Source organism: Argiope bruennichi, chromosome X1 (genome assembly GCF_947563725.1).
Source record: "Argiope bruennichi chromosome X1, qqArgBrue1.1, whole genome shotgun sequence".
Taxonomy (NCBI): Eukaryota; Metazoa; Arthropoda; class Arachnida; order Araneae; family Araneidae; genus Argiope; species Argiope bruennichi.
The window spans coordinates 31,787,197-31,800,949 of NC_079162.1; the positions used below are offsets into that span (position 1 = coordinate 31,787,197).

At 29.9% G+C, this 13,753-nt stretch overlaps 1 protein-coding gene across 4 annotated transcripts in view; it reads right to left on the bottom strand.

Annotated features, from left to right (window-relative positions):
• The window catches only part of LOC129959491 (AT-rich interactive domain-containing protein 1A-like), a 155,593-nt gene that overhangs the window by 48,302 nt on the left and 93,538 nt on the right, over nt 1-13,753 (bottom strand). For 3 of the 4 annotated variants that reach the window (XM_056072345.1, XM_056072344.1, XM_056072342.1), the window contains exon 6: nt 12,091-12,294. The gene's annotated coding sequence lies outside the window, so the exon portion shown is untranslated. Of the gene's footprint in view, nt 1-1,240; nt 1,480-12,090; nt 12,295-13,753 lie in introns of those variants that run through there. The other variant, XM_056072343.1, reaches the window with a different exon arrangement.

Here is a 13,753-nt window from a genome sequence, read left to right on the forward strand (position 1 = left end):
TCTAAAATGTATACCTTTATTAGATTCAATTCATAAAGCTTCATTTCCTGACATTCCAAATATTAAAACCTAGCACACTAATTAACTTTTATATGTTATTCTATTATATTAAAGATTCTCAAAAAATAAATTTAATGTTAATTTCATAAAAACACGATATTATTTTATGTGTGAACTAGAACAACCATCTGATTATCTGATATAAAAATTTAAGAGTTTAATATAATTTATTTCAAAGAAGGAAACAATATCTCGAAATTATATACAAGTCCACTGTAGACTGTCAATAATTCCTATAATAGTAAACCCAATTTGGTAAATAAATGAATGAATCAACTGAGATATTAATGGTTTAAGATAACATCGGAAATTATTTGCACTACATTAAAACATTTTCGCAGGCAAATGATGAAAACAAATATTTGAGTCAAATCAACCTCAACAATTCATAACATAACAATTTTACAGAAATACATGTTTACTTTTCAGTTTAATATTTACTAAAACAAATATCTAGTAAATCTGACAAAGCATTTTTTTTTTTTAAATAAGGCAATAAATATTTTTTTATAACTGAAAGTAAATAATTTCACTAAAGAGCAGTTAAAAATGATTTTTTTTTAAATCACAGAAATGTTATTTATCAATACTGGAAAATCTGAAATCAACTAACTGATATTTATCCAAATATAACAAAAAAAGAAAGTGATAAACGCATTGATAATTTATTTTCAAAGAAAGAATCATTGATAAATTATTTTCAGAATTTCAGACTACTGGAACAATTTTTTTAAAAAAAAACTCTATTTCAAAACTGAAGTATCAACTTTTTCTTTAGAGAAAAAACAAGGAAAATAATCTTGCCTTCACAGATATTTTTACCAAGATATTATTTACTTAAAAACTGAATTATTGTATACAACCCGTACATGTTCCGTTAGCAAGCTTCACTCACTCAATTCGCTATACACTTCTTCCAAGCTTAGTTCCAACAACACTCACAAAACTCAAGCCAAAAGATGAAAATTATTTCCAAATACCGTTCAAAGGAGAAAAATAAGCATACAGTCACATCACATTCATACCATCAAAAACATTTCTCAAACACGACAAAAAATCAATTTTCAATCAAACAATATTGTAAGAATTGAAATTTAAAAAAATAGTTGTTTCCTTTAAAAACACAACACCATAAATCAATACACGGCATCCTCTTAAGGACACACCACAGGAAACTTACCAATGCAATAACAGAGAATATTAATCCATAAAAACTTAGAGATTGTGTACATTTCCTATGATCACAGCGGAACACAAGCACTTCAGAAGGGCGAAGGCAGCAAACCTCGCCAACAAGACAGATTCGCTAGTCCGGCGTAGTGCCTTCGATCGCTGCAGCACACATACACACGCGTTCCAAATATCCATGTCGAGCTCCGCTACACACTCCTCCCGCTGACACTGTATTTCACAGCAGCACAACGCTCTGTCGAGAAGGGTTGCCAACGCCACTCGATTTCTCGCCAGACACCCATTTCTAGCCAAGATTCAATACAGTTGGGAAGCTTAGATGGCGAGAGAGACACGATTTTGGCGGAATCAAAACAAACATCCATTGAATAATACTCGTACAGAAAAAGCTTGACAGCAATATGGTGTCAAGGAATGGCAAAAAAGCAAGCACCCTATACACTTTCATGCAGTCATTGATTATAAAGAGTAATTAGGAATATTATAAACATAATTCCACCATACTGCTTCTCTTTTCATTCCGAATGGTAAATTGATCGGGATTGGTTTAAAAAGTAGTATTCTATACAATGCGATTAAGCCATTTTTGAAAAATGACATGATTAACCATGATAATTAATCTGTTCTGATTAAGAAATGCTAATATTGATATATACCAAATATAACGCATATCCGAATCAAAAAACCACGACGAACAAAATGCATTACATTTCATGATTGAAATAACAAAAAATATAACTAAAGGAAGGAAACTATTTCGATCAATGATATTCTCACTTAATAAAGCAGGAAACCTGAAAATTTAAGGTTTCATAAGAAATAAATTCTCGCCAAATTGAAAATACTGGCGGTGTGGCTCGAATGGCGAGAGATCCACAACCGATACATTGCTGGAATCAAAACAGAATTCCATCGAAAATATTCGTACAGAAAAACTTTACTCTAGCACTTGTAAATGTAGTAAAAACTGATAAATAAGCATCCTACACATTTCCGTGTTGACTGAGATTATAAGGAGTGATTACGAATACGGTAATCAAAATACCAACTTATCGCTTCTCTTCTTTCTGTGAGAGATAAAATGATTACGTTTAGTTTACATTGTAATATTCGACCTGAAATATCCTTTCAAATAGCTAGAAGATTACTAAATTCATCTTGAGTGAGTAAACGTTGCCAAAGCTGTCATTTGCCAATTATAATCACCGATTCAAACAATATTATTGTCTTAAACCATGGTGAGAAGTATGCACTAAACTACATGAATGAAATAGCAAAAATATATTCAAACATACGCTAAGCTGTGGTAATTAAAATAATTTTTAATAATCAGACATATTTTTAATAAACTTTATACTTCATCAAAAAGAAATTTTTGGAAAATTTTTAAACATTCTGATGATGCAGTCTGTATGTCCAGAAATTGTATGTATTACTGGGATCAAAACAAATATAAATCAGAATAAATCGTACAGAAAAATTATATACCAGCATAAGAGATTGTAGCAAAGACTCGTAAAAAAACCAATTTACTCTTTTTCTTATCGTTTTGGAGAAAAAAGAAAAAAAAAAAAGGTTGATTACGAATTCCGCTAACAATACGTCACCTCGTTGATTCTCTTTATTCTGGCAGACAAAATGAATATATTAGACTTATAAACCATAACCTGACGCAATGCCATTTCAAAAACTAAATAGTTTGTTAATATGTTATAGAAAATACTGCTATTAAGAAAATTTATGCAAAAATATGACGATGCTCAAATTTGCACACTAAATATTAACACACGATATACATCAAATAACAAAAATATATGTGTGCATAATACTAAACCTTCAGAAATTCCAGTCTTCATAAGGAAGGAATTCTCGTTAACCCTAGATATTGTTGGTGAAGCAAGAATAACGATAAATGTCCAAATCATGTGTCGTTGGGATCAAAACAATCAACAATCTAAAAAACTCATACAACAACAACAACAACAAGAGTGAATGAAATAAGAATTGGCAAATAACCATCCTAAACACTTCCGCGATAGCTTGGATAAGGACTGATTACGAATAATATAAACAAAACCCCATTTCATCTGAGTTAGTCACCAGTCTTTTAGGATAGGAGTAAATTAGGATAAAATTATATCTGGTTTATATAGCGTTATCCAAAACATTATAATTCTTTCACAATATCTAAAGATTAATGAGCGAATCCATCGTTGATTCAAGTAAATGCTATCACAACTCAGAATAATACAAGTAATGTAAACGAATACAATGACGCTGTCAAACTAGAATACATACACAAAAGAATACGAAACAAGACCTATCAAAAACAATTGTTAGCTAATATAAATTTTATTAGCACCCATAACATCATGACACTATCACTATTCTTTTGCCATTAAATAATCTTCACACAGAGACACCCCACAGAGACACTATGATTATAAAGTCATAATCATACACATGCAAAAGTAATGTGAGTAAATATAATAACCATAGTGCTTCATATAACTGAGGCGATACCGAATCATTTTAAAAAGAAATACATATGCCAGGAATGGTTGTGTCAGATACTATTAAATTATTATCTTGTATTTGATGCTTGCTTGTAGCAGTCTATACCAATTCAGTATTTTAAATAAACAAATCATCAATTCGGTTTTATCTATACATCTCTTGAGAAAAAAGGCTAAGAGTTAACAATGTGACCATACAAGATAATTAATCAAATACAAGAATTTCGTTATTGTAATTGAACCGTTAAAAGAAAATCTATATTAAACGAAAATTATTATTTGTACTAAACACATTGCTAAATATTATTTTGTCACTGGTACTGACAGCCTCCATAAAATAAAATAATAATAATAAAAAACCGTGGCGGCAATAACGGATGTTTCAGAAATTTTAAGTTTGATATGTCTTAGGAATCCCCAGGATTAAGTCTGGAATCTTTAGGATTATAGTCAACTGGCGAAACGAAAAGACGCTTTTGTTAAAACCTCACTTAGAAGTGAAGAAAGATGTATCTCTTCGGTAGATAAATTCTTAGGACCGATAATCCATGAGATCTTCTTATGTGGCTGTCCTAATCCCGGATTTTACGTTAGCTTATTTAATCCCTTTTTCCAAATAACAAACTATCACTTTTCTCACTAAACTTGTTCCTTTCAAAATACGCATTTATCCGCGAATAATCTGCTTGTGATACATTTTCATTTTGATACTATTAGAAACAAAGTTATCGATAGAAAATTGTTTATTACAAGGAATATTTTTCATATTGTTACAACGTAATGCAAAGTAAAACATAGGGAAATTGTTTGATTCATTTCTTTCCAATCTCTGTTTAATTTTATCAAATAAATTAAATATAAGAAATTTTTCTACTTCATAAAATTTTCTGAGTTTTTAAAACTTTTTACTAAAATATTTTTTATTATATTCAAATAGACACTGGTATTTATAATTATTGTAATAATTAAGTGAACTTAAAGAACAAACAATAACCTGACCATTTATATTTCACAAAGTGTTAATTTTAACCTACTATTTTATAATTCATAGAATTTGTAATTTGTGCAGATTTATTTATTCGGAAAATAAACTAATAACAGTTTTTAATCGATCACCTTGCGGCCCTAGGTTGCTGCCTAGCTGGAAATCCAATATTGCGCTAGTCGGAAAAGAAGTTTATTGCTGAATCAGAGCTTCCTGCATTACAAAAAATATATTAATAAAAAATTATATTAATAAAAAAAACCTCATTTAACCACATAAGAAGATCTCATGGATTATCGGTCCTAAGAATTTATCTACCGAAGAGATACATCTTTCTTCACTTCTAAGTGAGGTTTTAAAATAAAAACATATTAATAAAAAACTATATATGGTATGTAATATATTTAATAACACACTCAGTCAAAATAAGATACAGTAAAAGATTTCACAATAAGCTTAGTTTTTACTTTCTCGTAAATGAATTATACAAAGAGAAGTTATTGTTCTATCTCATGATTTTGATAAAATTCCAAGTTCAGGGTTTTCTTAAGTAAGGGAAACGCATTTAAAAACAAACAAACTATATTTGCTGGCCTGTGAACAGACATACACACACAAAAAAAACTGAGATATACGGATAGAATTTGTAAGTGGCCTTTTCACCAAATGTGTAGATTTCTCGCACATTTTTTACGAAATTCGCCCACGGAAAATCGATCTGCAAGAGTGTATGAGAAAAGTAATACATGGATAAAATTGTATGCTATTTTACAATCGGAATTTTGTAATATTGTCAACGAATTGATTATCTACTGTTCAATATATTCGTGTGGACATGAACAAAATAACTCTAAAACGTAATGATCAAGATAAATTTAATTTGCTCTGTGGTCTTGTGATCAAGACCACATAGAAAATTGGCTCTATATCAATTAGGACTCACTTGGTCGAAAGTAAGGCTCCCAAAGTGCAAACTCGGTTTACATCCCATTATATTATAATGAAGGAAGCGAGCTATATTATGTCGGTATATACGAATGCCCACCAAAGGAAAATTATTTTGGGAGAGCGTGGGCTGGAAGCTTATAACCATCTCTTAGCTTTTGTTTCACACGCTGCAAAATACCATACTTCTAATGTAATGATACTATGTATAGAAGAAATGCGGGGGAAAAAATAAATACAGGAACAATAAATTTGTTATGTTTATATCGCTTAATGAAATTTAATAAAAAAAGCAATAAATAAATAACAAAATAATTATTTTTTTGTTATATTTATGGATGCTTAATGAAATTTTTGAAAAAAAAGTGAGAGAAATAAATAAATAAATAGGAATAACAAAATAATTAAAGTTTATTGTTAGTAAGGTTTTCTTTTCTGTTTATTCTTGCTTCATAGTGGATTGAAATTTGCAGTTCCAAGTTCTTTATGGGTGGCAAATTCTCTTTGTTTCATTCCGGTCCGGTTCTTAGAATTCGAAAGTCGGAGGGTGTGGTAATATCCCTTTGCGTTTCTTTTTTCCCAGTCCCGGTCGAGAGTTAAAAAAAAAAAAAAAATCGAGAGTAATAAAATCTCAGTAGTCGAGGTGGTCCCGACCTCGCAATTTTCCTGTGGGAGGATGACATCTTCATCGGGAGTATATCAGAAAGCTAAGGAAGATTTACTTCCTTTGGTTGTAAATCGTCATTTCGCTGATGTAAAAATTCTGAAATTTACTTGCGGAGTATTAAACGGTAAAAAAACTTTTAAAAGGAAATTTATATCTCAGAGGTTCCTTATATGTGATTGAGGAATATTCTCGTGGCATTGAATTTGGACAAAATTTCGCAAAGTTTTCTCTATTGGAGATTTTCAGAATATACATACATATATAATGTATGTATATTCTATTATTTAAATTACTATTACTATTAAGTACTATTAAAATTATTAGTAATATTAGTATTTTTTCATTGCATCAGTAATCAATGTTGTTACTTATGCAGTAGCTTCTGTGGGTAAAGGCCCTTGAGCACCCGAGGGCAGAAGTCTGACTTCTAGCTCATATGAAGATGACACTCACACACTCGCTTGCGCAACCCCTTTTTACAGGGTTCCCCTTTTCACACACCTCACAGATAGAACACAGGGTAAAGAACAACCCTCAGATCACGGAGAAGACGCGCTACCAATAGGCCAGGACGCCGATATCAGTAATCAATACATCACCATAAAACAAATCATTTACTAGAATAGTTTTATAGGGGGGGAATTAGACAAATTTCGAATAATTAGGACTAAGAAAGGGCTCTTTAAACAATGATAGCTAATTAATACTATGAAATCGATTATGAAATGGAAATGGTACGGCGAATGTGGCTTATGTCCCACATTATTTTCATTAGACTATGAAATTTATCACATTATTTTTAAAAAATAAAGACCATTTCTAAAATATCAAAAATCTAAGTGTTTGTGATGGTCAATCAAAATATCTTATTGTGGAATAAATGATGCTCATATAATAAAAACCAAATCGCATCCTCGTGTTATAAATGGTTTGATATATTTTAGTTTCTAATGTCCTTTCTTCCCATTTTGTTATCGAAGAAGGAATAATGTGACTTGTTTTGCAGCATTTCGAATTCAAAAATGATGATATGCCGAAAGCAAGCCACTTATATTATGATCATCTTCCCATTTTATAGTGTCATTCTTGAATTTTTTAAAAGTAATTGAAACTGAGAGTAAGGAGATGATAGCTACGCTTATCATTTCGTTATTAAATTATTCGTTTCGTTATTTCGATACTAATTTATTTATTTCATTATAAAAATGAAAAATGCCTTATCCGTTATTATCATACATTTATTTCTGAGTTTACCAACGACGAAGTAAAATGTAAGCAACGGAGGAAACAAAAATTACAATTAAAAAAAAATCTAAAAAACGTACTCGGGGGAGGGGAAATCTGAGGATACATTTTTCAGTTTTAAGATGAACCTTTCTTCAAGTCATGGAAAGTTCAAAATTTTAATCGCAAATATCTCCGCCGTATTTTACAGATAATTCCATGAATTTTTTTTCTGTGTTTTTACTATGGCATAATTGTACATTTTTCAAACTGGGATTTTTTGGCCGATGCCGTTTATTTTTTGTAATTTCCAAATTTCGTCGTTGGGGGCGCTGTAACCTGTCTCAATGAATTCAGCAAAGTCATTTTACTATATGTATACGTTAATTCACTAGCTATAAGAGAATCCGTTTTGAATTTAAAGTGCCTGAAAGGACTTTACCGATCACTTTGCATATGCATCTAAATTTATTCATTAAATGGAATTGTATTCACAAATAAAGCTAATTTGATACCTTGTAAATTTATACAAATACATCAAACAATGAAGCATCCATTTCTATAACATTGGGGTAAAAATAAAAATATTGGTTGAAACCGGTTACTTCCGGATCAAATACAATATAATTACAAAATCGTCTGAACTTCACAGCTGCAATTAACAAACAATGATACGGTACAGTGTCATTTACAGATTAAATAACGAAATGATAATGACCTTATGCATTTAGAATTGAATTTATTGGATCAGTTTCGTATTTCGTTTCAAACAATGTACTGTGTAGTATTTACGTCATGCCCGCATTTGAGGCGACTGCAGACGGGCTTCACACATAATTTCTGGAAAAATGATTATGAAAGGAGAGTACTGAATATGGTTGAAAAATGCTTCGAAACAGATGATCGCAAGAATATTTACAAGTCTGCCTGGTTGATAGAAATGAGTTGCGTTATGTCGGCGGGAAGCAGTCATTTTATACGCTAGAAACTTTATGGAATGGAACAAAGTTTTTTATCTTTGGAATAATCTGCGAAAGAAAACAGTACTTTACACTTTTAACTATCGCTTCGTTCATTAAATACGCATGAAAGAAAACCATTTTAGATTCATTTAAAATATACTATTTTAAAGAAACGATAATATAAAAATTAATTTTAAATATAACCTTATTAGGGAGAAACCAAGGATGGATTATCAAACACATAATTGCCTAGAAACGCTGCAACGATAGAGAACCCCGAAATATTTTTGAGTATATTAATTTTATAATTATGTTTAATTTACAAGATTGATGCACTTCAACTGATTGAAATTTAAAATAAGTATCCTTTAAATGTTAGAATATTATTCTAATATTAAATATTTATATTTTACAAATCTTATGTTACTTAAAATTTCTAAGAAAATACACTGCTTTATGATTAAATAATATAAGATTCGATAATTAAATAGTATTTACATTACGTTCAAATATTTTTTTGTACTATTTCGTTTAAAATTTCTTTTAAAGATGAAAATTATGCGAAACACTAAAACCAACTTTCTCAAAAGGGACCCGTAATTAAATGTTTTGTCAGTTTATTTAAAGAATTTAAATAAATCAAAAATACATGGTGTAGGAAGACGATTTAGTTCAGGCTTGAAGGGAAATATGATTTAAAATGATTGCACAAGTTCAGAAACAATAAACACAAAAAAATTGAATTAAAAGTACGAATGACATTTAAATTTTCAAAAATATACTAATTTTTTCGAATTTTCACCTAAAATATATAATGACATCCAATTTACGCTAGAACTGCTAATACTGCTTCGTTTCGGTGATGGCTGGGTGGTAGCTATACCCAACAACAAGTACAAAGATGACGACTGTATTGACTAACAGAGTGCGTCTGGTTTGAAAGCGTTTTTCTTTCAAATTTAAACGGCAGTTAATAAGCTAAGAAAATGAACCGAACGAAGGTATATATATCGTAATCCCATCTCTTTTCCCTTTTGGTAACTGATATCTTAAAATATTTTTTTAAATATATTGTCAGCGAAATTCATCCGCAAATACCTTAAAAAACCAGTGATTATACAATTATATAACAATAGCTAAAGTCACCCTAAATTTTTTTCAATAGGTGACAATGAGTTATAATGCTCCCTTCTTATATTAATTTTTTCAACTTTTTTACACATTTTTTCCAATTATCTTCCAATTTATACTTGGAAAAAGGTTATAAATCAGTAATAAAACTATATTTATTGTAATTTAATATACTGAAAGCCAAAAGAATACTGAAAACCAGAAGTGCAGCAAACCTGACATCGCAAGCAGAGAATCAATATTATTCCCATGGTGATTTAGCATATGGGTCAGTAACTGTGATATATGTCTGTAACATTTTCTCTGTTATGCTTTATAAGCAAGTATCACTCTCAAGTTGGATAACACCAAAAGTGGTACACAAAAGATGTGGATAAGTAATAAATTTCTTACAAAAATATTATACAAATATCATTTTACTTTCCTTAAAAAGATATAATTTTTTTTTTTTTTTTTTTTTTTTTTTTTTGAGAAGCAAGGGAACTAGTATAAGTTAGAAAATGCCATCAAGCAAAAAAGTCTTGAAAAAATGTAATCAAATAAAAACAAATTTTTCTTCCGATTTTAACGATAGCATGAAGCTTCGATATTTAGAAAACATTACGTTAATATATACATATAATCGGAAAGTTTGAAATCGGGTATTCTATAGAATGCTTAGGTATTTTATACAACACTAAATGAGAAACAAGTATAAAACAAATATATTTTACTTTTTATAAGAAATAAAATTAAGTACAATTTAAAATAAAATTATTTCCTTTTTGTTGAAAAAAATGGGCACATATTTTACTTAGTCTTTAATAAGAAAAGCATAAATTTCATTTCGTAAAGCTTTTGTTTTCCTTCACACATTTTAAATAAAGACCTAGACCCCCCCTTCTTTATTCCTTCCCTTTATTCACCACTACGCCACTGACATAAATTTTTTTAAAGTAAGGAAATTAGGTTAACCGCAAATTCATACTCCAAAACAAAATTTCATTAAATCTGCCCTTGAAATGGAAAAACTTCTAATTTTTCCATCTCCGGAATTTAAAGATTCGCCATAGCTAAAACTTCTCATAATCATTTTTAAATGTGATAATTATTTTGAAAAATTATAAAGTGAATTTTTTTTCAGCTAGTACATAAGTCATTTTTATATTTACAAGTATAAGAAAGGGTTTAAAACTATGACCTGAATTTTAAAAAAAGCTCTCTGTAATGTTACAGTTTCACTTCTTAAAGATAGACAACGCAAATTATAAATCGAAATTTCAAAAGTTTAATCGTCGATTATTCAAAATATACATATAAAAAAATTGGTAGTAAAATAGTCATAATTAAAAAAAAGAGTTCCATACTGAATCCAAACTATTTCGATTTTTTTTTCTGGTACATGTCAACGGAAATTCAAGAACCAAAAATTTGTTTAATAACGTTTAAATTCAAAATTACGACTTTTATCTTTACACAAATTACAGCTTACACAAAAGCCTTAGAGCACCGCTGAGGCCAAAATGTGCTAGAGGAAGAGTAAAGTAAGATCTATACTTAGTGCCTCCGTTTTACGGCTGAACAAAGTTAGCGGCAGTTTTCCAATGACTAGTCATGAAAACCGCGGCAACTTTTGTGCAGCTTGCGCAGTTTCCTTCAGGGAACTACACCATGAGGTTACGCTAATACACGTTATTAACATCATCAATCAGATATTTCACTTCGGGATACTTTTTCGTGGTTATGCCCAACTACATAAAATACCTATTATAAGTCTTAATATATGAAGTGAGTTACAACAAATTTCGAGAAAATTGTCATTTTTTTGTGTGTGAATCTTTTTGCCTTGGATGAAATAACATCTTAATTATTCTATACAGTTTGTCGGCTGACGTTATTACAGTGTCGCGTATTAATAGCAATTCGGTCCAGTTTAAAAGTTTTCAGATTTATTGGCAAGCAAGCAATAGAGAATTTAAAAATTGGGTGATTTTATGCTGAAAAAAAATCCTCCGAAGTAAAAAGGTTAATCTATAGTAAAATTCAGAAAGACGAAAGAAAAATGAAACACTGCTATAAACTAACAAAACTGTAGAATCAAATCTGATCAATGCTTTGTATAAAGCAATGGATAGTTATATGTGTGATATTAAGCTACATTTTATAATGTGTTTCACAATATGTTATCAATCTTAACAAAGCTTGTACATCTTTCATTCTTCTTCTATATATTATTTTATGTATGAGTGCCAATCTTTGATATGTTAACCACCCATATAATTCAGAGCTTTTCATTGATAAGAGCAATTGCTCTCAATTTCTTTCATTATTTCAAAAAAAAAAAAAAAAAATTGGGGGTCGGTCAAATGATTAGATTCAAGAACATCAATTTAACTGTTAAAGTAAAGGAATGGAATAAAAGTTACTTACTGCTTAGTTCTTGTTTAAGCAAATTGCTAGCCTTCGTATATATTGTAGACACTTCTTGATTGCCCAGAGAAGTTTTGACAGTAATCTTCTCCTTATTTATTTATTTATTTAAAGAACAGTTCTATTAAAGATCTTTTCAAATGTCTTCAGAGATGTCGTTGAAGTAGTTCACACTATTCAACTAATCAGGTCATTTCTTATTACCTAAAAAAAAAGTTGATAGTTAAAAAAGTGAAAACATTGAAACTCTTTAAAAGCTAATAATAAAGGAGATTTAATAAGGTACAATCATACAATAAAAATACTACCTTCCTTCTTTAAAAGCACTACCTCTTCCTTTAACATGTATGGCATTATTCGTAACATAAAAATGAATCATTTATACAATCATTCCGAGTATTAACTTCAGATAATTAGACCAGGGCTCCTTACACGTTCTTTTTTTTTTTTTTAATTCGTAAAACGTTTTATAATGAAAAACATTCTAGACGAAAACTTTTTAATTGAAGAATAAAAATAAATCAAATCTAAAATGATTATTCAGTAAATTTAAATGAAATATTCAAAATCAAGAATATCTTCTAAGCCATTTTTTAAAATCTGTTTTAAAGAATCTGAATTGATAAGATACTACAAAATTTTTCGCGACCCCGTCCGTACTCTGAGATCAAATAGTGCCGCAATCCATACTTTATGTATGAAGCACTGCTTCAAACCTTGAAATGGATTTGTTGGAACACTAATGGTTTCGTCATGACTAATATGTATTTTTGCATACCAGAGACAAATATGTTGATATAGAATGAACATACAAAACATAAAATTATCAAAATGTGACCACTGTGACGTCAAAAATGGCTGCAATCCGAAAGACGCAAGACAGTAAAGGAGGCATAATAACAATATTGACTTTACATAAGCTAGAAGATAACAGAAGGCTAGATAACACAAAACGTTCTTTTAGTCTACAACTAACACTATTAACCATTCCCGTACCTACAACTTAGATCGATTCTCATCAGTTTGGGATGCATATAAGATGAGAAAATAAGTGCAATGGTGTATGAAAGAGTGTAAAGTATATTGCATATTTCTCATGCATCCTGGCAAAATTGTCGGCTACTGCCTATAAAAATGTAAAGTATACTCAAAAATATTACCTTCTCAAAGCCCTTACAGACTGGCATACGGGATATTTAAGCCCTTCCTGCCCATTCTTATTTCATCACTCTTTAACCCTCTCACTGCCAAGTACGAGAAACCTCGTATCTAAGAGCGAAGGGCAAAACGTTCTAAATTTAACTGACAGTGTATGAATTTTCTATTAATTCAAAAGATTTGCTTTTCTAAATATCTATAAATAGCAAATGGGAAGTAAATACTTTTAAAGATATGTAAAAAAACTGGAGTAATTTTTCTTTATTCCTTATGATGCTGAAAAAGAAATGTTGCTGGGAACTAAAACTTTGCATCAATTTTCTGTTAGTTAAATTACTACACCCAAGGAGGAAAAACAAAGGAACATAAAACTAATAGATGAAACAGCATTACACGCAAATCTTTATGCAACTACATTTTACAAAGGAAGAAAAACAAAAATTCTGATTATAAATATACAATGGCTCCCGTTTAGTATGATTTTCCGAAAAATATAAATCTCAGT